Source organism: Siniperca chuatsi, linkage group LG4, assembly GCF_020085105.1.
Source record: "Siniperca chuatsi isolate FFG_IHB_CAS linkage group LG4, ASM2008510v1, whole genome shotgun sequence".
Classification (NCBI taxonomy): Eukaryota; Metazoa; Chordata; class Actinopteri; order Centrarchiformes; family Sinipercidae; genus Siniperca; species Siniperca chuatsi.
In genome coordinates this window covers 29,426,338-29,432,127 of record NC_058045.1, presented here as the reverse complement: position 1 = coordinate 29,432,127, position 5,790 = coordinate 29,426,338, and the positions used below count along the sequence as shown (strand labels likewise).

General features: G+C 39.9%; 1 long non-coding RNA gene across 1 annotated transcript; it reads left to right on the top strand.

The window, feature by feature from the left end:
• The first annotated feature begins 1,069 nt into the window (after positions 1-1,069).
• LOC122875049 lies at positions 1,070-5,149 on the top strand. The gene is made up of 3 exons (XR_006377732.1): positions 1,070-1,279; positions 3,077-3,177; positions 4,945-5,149. It is a non-coding gene; the product is annotated as an uncharacterized LOC122875049 (long non-coding RNA).
• The last annotated feature ends 641 nt before the right edge of the window (positions 5,150-5,790 follow it).

The following is a 5,790-nucleotide window of genomic DNA, read 5'->3' as shown; positions in this document are numbered from 1 at the left end:
CACCAATAAGCAACCTATTAGAGATTTTAGAATATTGAAATGAAAATGAAACCAGTTACATGATGTTTGAATCCAACTGGATGTGTTTTGAAGCAGCGTTTCCAGAAATTATGACTTTATACTCATAAAATTCCAACTTTTATCTTTCTTTAACCAGAACAGTGGCCCTATTTCTTGGATATGGGAAAGAAGTCACTGAATGAAGAAAAGTGAATCACAGATCTTTCTGGAATAAATTCAGACGTGCTGAATTCTGCTCGTCCTGCAGCAGCAGCTTCATCTATCTCTGATCTCTGAGGAGAAACCTTTCAGTAATTGGCTCACATTCAGGATCTCTCTGTTCTCCAGCGGTACTGAAGACTCACCATCCCCTGGAAATTTCCAGCCTGGTTACAGCATAACTGCTGCTCCTACAACATCTTCACAACATCGAACTCATGCTCAGTTTGAAGCTCTTGCTGTGTAAAGTTTTTATTGTCCTTTCATTTCCTAACGCAGTCAAACAGTTTTAAGGTAAACGTTGCAACATTTGAATTTTCCAATTTACTTGTCAGAAAGTGACCTTTTTAAATTCACTACAGCTGTAAACTACCAGAAAAAGGGAAATAAAAGCATTTGGGTAATTAAGTGAAACATTCTTAATCAAACAAACCGCTATTAGCAAGCTGCTGAGGTCGTTCAGAAGGCAGGTTCATGAACTAACTTCCTGTTTCGAGCAGGCATCAGACAGAACGGAGGGATCTCTCTCTCCTCTTTTAATCTGTGAACTCTGAGTGTCGAGCCGAGCCAGGCCGGCTCGGCTCGGCACTCCTTGTCAGCTCATGATTTGTGAGTCTCACAGGAGAAGAACAGGAGGAACTCCTCTAGGTTAAAATCTGCAAACAATGAGTCTTCTGTGGGTGTGATGGATGGTGCACATCCCAGCCCATTTGTCTGTGCTTTACGCTCACCAGTATCAGTTGTTAAAGAAACTTTGCTTAACATGCAGTCCTGAATGTTGGCCGGTCACAGCAGAGCAGAGGGGAAGAAGAGGAGACAAAGCAAGAAAGGAGATAAGATGGATGTTCGCTCGACTCGGGGAGAAATTAAGAGGGCTGGTTTCTAGTATTTTTAATTCAAAGTTTTTTAAGGATCATAGTGACTCAGTATGCTGTTACTCCTCAAAGTCACAGAAAAACAAAAATGCTTTCACAGTGTCAGATAACAGTGATATGACTATCATAGCTGGACTTTGTCCTGGTTAACTCCCATCAATAGAGAAAGAAATCTGTCCAATCAGGTAAGTTTGAGAGTTTTTTTCTTTATCAAATTTACTGGTGAGGTGCAATTGTAAAAGCTTTGGATTTTTTTTCAGTAACATTTTTATTTAAAGTGGTTATAATCAATATTTGTATAATAACAATCACCTGCAGCCATTACACCATTGCAGAAGAGGGCGCAACAAGATGATGTAATTAAGAGTGCCAGTCGAACCTCAAACAGTGAAAAACAATGTAAAAAACATTTGACATATGACATTTTTGTGTGTTTCATGTATTATTTTGAGTCGCCTCATCGCTCCACAGAGATCTGATGTTTTAGTCTGCTGCTATTTTTCATCTCGAGAGAAGCGGAAGTTTCAGTGGATGTTTAAGTCACATGCTTCATGTGCGTCGTGATTTATTCGATAAGTCTGTTTCCGTTGCACTTTGTCACATCTTGCTTTTATAGATACAACAACTTTTCCACTCCAGCCAAGCGGAAAAAACTTTTTTGCGATATTTCAAGAATTTTTCGAATTTCGCAAAAAAGCAGCAAATTCTCACCTTTTAGAATTTGGGAACAGCAAAGTTTCGCATTTCTGCTTCATAAATGATTTAAAGAATTAATCAGTTATCCTAATTGTTGACAATTTTCTGTCTATGAGCAAAGCGATTACTTGACTAAGTGACGCGCTTTGACATTGGTGTATCTTAATAACTTAAGTCGCCGGTGTGTGGGCTTAAAAAGAGTGCTCATCTTTTTATGCCACGCATTCTTCCTTGTCAAAACCTGGTGCCTACATTACCCATAATGCATCTCGACCACCGACAGTTCAATGGAGATTTTAGTGTGTTATGCTAGTAGCGGCCAATTTAGCCTCGAGCCTCTAGCCTGCTGCAGAGATGAGGAGCGGGCTACAGAGGTCTGGTAAGATCATTTCTTTCTAGCTCCGCACCAGACACCCAAATTTTTTTCATTTTCAAACTTGTCTTCAGTCCCAGGACTACAACTTTTTCACATAGCAGTAGTACTACCCAAGACCTGAACACACTGTAAGATCCTATGCTGAATATGAACCAGATGCCCTGCACCGCCTTATTTTAATGTTGCATCTCATCTCAGCTTAATAATCTTTACTATTTACTGTTATTTAGATTGAAATTTTTGTCTTTGCTTCACTCGAAACTTTCTGTTAGCTTGCATGCACAATATGAAGTTTGACCCTTGTATTACATAACCATATTAAACTGTATAAGAAGTGGCATATGTTTGTTGTTCAATCGTCTACTGTTAAATAACAGAACTGCATTCAGTCATTTGCTAAAACGAGAGACGCTGTGTTATTTTTAGCGTTTTGTTCCAGTTTTTTGTCCCTTAAAAAGAATTGTCACATCCGTGTGCCACCGTTGTGAGTTAAAAGTTTAGTGAGAGAAAATGAAAACTCTTGATTTAAACATAGCCTACAATTAGCTCTGAATTTGCATGATGAAACTAAAGCTGTTTATTTTTACCATCTTTTGTACCCAGTTTGTACACACAGTCAATCCATTGGCTCCTCGCTGGAGCGATTTGCTTCATGTCCAGCCACAATCGGGCTAATTGGACCTCTAGAGGAATAATTAGGTGATTCGATGAAAGTGACCGGGCTTTTTGGCTTCACCAACAAACATCGCTTTTCTTCCTTTTGTACTGCGGATCATGGCGCATTGCTGTCGCCGCAGGACAAACCGTCTACACAGGGAAAGTCTGACAAAACTTTATCTTCTCTTTGGTGACACCAAAATACTGAAATGTCTTTTTTTTTTTTGAATTTTTAAAACTTTGTTTCATACAGAGAAAGTTAATGCTGCTCACCACAAAGGACAATGGAGGCCAGCGCCACAACAGTTTCAGGACAGCGTTTCTCACTCGATCTGACTGATCAAGACTTTTCAGGTCAGTTTGCTTCTCTAAGCTTTGGATCGTAAAACAAAATGAAGTTCATTTCAAGTCTTTTATAGGCTACTGAATGTTACAGAAACTATAGAGTTACCATCATTCCTCTAGTTGTTCTGACATCACCAAACTACCGCTACACTTCTCCAAGAGGAACATCGAAAAAATACTTTTCAGTTTTATCTCTATGCATCCAGTAGAGATAGGTTCGAGCTGATCACAAACACTGGAAGTAGTCCAAAAGATAGGAAAAAAAGCAAAGAAAATACACTCCTTTGAAGTAGGGTGGCCATATTTTCAAACCCCCAAACTGGGACCCTTAAATGTACCACACGTTCATGCATGCACACCCATATGAATGCATTGATGCACGCACCATAGGTGTTTTCATCAGGATGGGGGACATTATTTCAGCCGAGTGCACCTTTCAACACCATGGTCGCCTCGAACACAGCGTTTTCGTTGCCGGGTACTTTACGAAGGAAGGAGTAAACCTCCTGGAGCTCTTTAGAAAAGACCAACTTTCTATTCGGCACGACAGCTAACTGTTAGCATACGGTTCTGTCAGAAAGCGCCACAAGCGTTTCTTGCCTATGACTCATAGACTGGCAACAACCTTGACAACGACACATTGATTGATTGACACACATACAGACAAATGTGTGGTGCATTATGTTTTTATATTGGGTTAGGTAATAATGAGTGGGACTATACCAAAATATCAAGTTTAGTAGATAAGTAGTCAGCCAATGGTTCACTGCAATTCAATTTGGTTCAGGTTAGCTTACTGGTCAGTTTTAGCGATTGTTTGGTTGAGGTTAGCTTACAGTTCAGTTTAGCGATACAGTTTGGTGTATATAACCATTAGCAGTTAGTTAGCCTTTTGCCTTTTAGCATTGACTCCTGTTGGGACCAAGCAGCAACCGCCGAGGCTGAAAAATGAAGCCAACACGGAAGTGCCAAAAACTGCAGTTCCTCGAATGGCCACTTGCAAATTGGCTCCAAAAGCGAGTCAATCTCCACAGAGCTCCATGTTAAAATGCCTGACTTCACAGCAGAAATAAACATGTTGACAGCCTGGTACAAAAAACAGTTTTGGTCTCTATAATTTTCCAGTTCATGACAACTGTGCTGGGGATGAATTTTTTTATAACTCACCCGTTTAAATTATATTAAGACTTAAAGTTATGCATAATTAAGGATGTGACTGGTTTGAGTGACAGGTGGGTGCCCTCTCAGGTGGCTTGCCTCTAGGTGGTTTCATTAACCATGCTTAATTCGGCCTCGGCACTGCAAAGATGGCGACGACCGGAGCCACAGGAGCCACCCACTTTGAGCATCACAATGGCTCTTCAGAAACCTATGGGTGACCGTTTTTTTGTTTTATCTATGGTTGGGACACAGACAACGATTGTCCATTCATAGCTTAGCAACAGTAAGTCGGTACAGTAAGCCAACCGCTCTGGTGAGCAGATACTCCATACATAAAACATTTTTATTGCCTTTCCAAAACCAAAAACATAAGAGCTAAAGTGAACAGAATGGATTAAACGGTGTGTTTGTCTGCGCAGCTAATGGAGCTAAACTGATAGCATCCAGTTGATATTCCGGTCCTGAACAGGGCTTTTTTTTTTTTAAACATTACCTGCACCCCACAAAAAATGTAGTCAGCAGTGATTTGCGATCTTCTTGCCTTGGAAGTAATGTCCCAAGTCCCTTAATTTACATCCACGTTTCCCTCACGTGCGTATTTTCCTTGCACCGTAGGACGCTCCCACTGAAGACATGAAGGAAAGCGGAAACCAGGAAACACATTTTTAGAGAAATGAGACGTCCTTTCCTCTCAACCGTCATCTCTTGTTTCAAATGATGGAGGCACAACTCGATCAGCTGCCAGTCAGCTTTGTTCTATAGCTTGTGATGGTTTGTATTTTTCTATAGATACATTGTCTAAATACTTAAAAGGGCACGCAGTTACTACCACCAGCACAGCTTTGTTCTTTTGAAAGTCTTTCTCTGTGTTTGAATATGTTTAAACTGTTTGACAAAGATATGCACATTTATTAATACCTGCATTCACACATCTTTTAAATTTAATAATTATTTCTGTATTTCTGATGATATTTTGTTTGTAAATTCAATAACTCAGATTATGTTTTATGTGTTTTATGTTATGTCTCCTTCTCTCCCTGACTGTATTATTCATGATACGTATTAAAAAGGAAAATAACAAATCACGAAAAGAAAAATAATTCTAATGAATGAAGAAAGGTTCTTTTGTCAATCAAAGCGACAGATTCACTATTTCGAACTAGATGGTGAATCTGAAAGCAAATAAAATCTGAAACTTCGGAGTCGTTATTTGGTTCTTTTGTTTGTCTGTCGGTATAAAACTGCCGCAATGTTGTGATCAGATCAGTCTGAAAAGCTGCAGCATCCAATCACGTCTGGTAAAATACTTCTGTGACAGTTGGTCTCTTGTATCCTCTCTCATGTCTCCTCAGAGATCCCTACTCGATCCTCAGAGCAGACATAAGAGCATTGGAACGGCCTTCATGATGGCGGACCGGAGCGATTTCCAGGTCAAGCGAGGAGCAAGGAATGATCAAATAA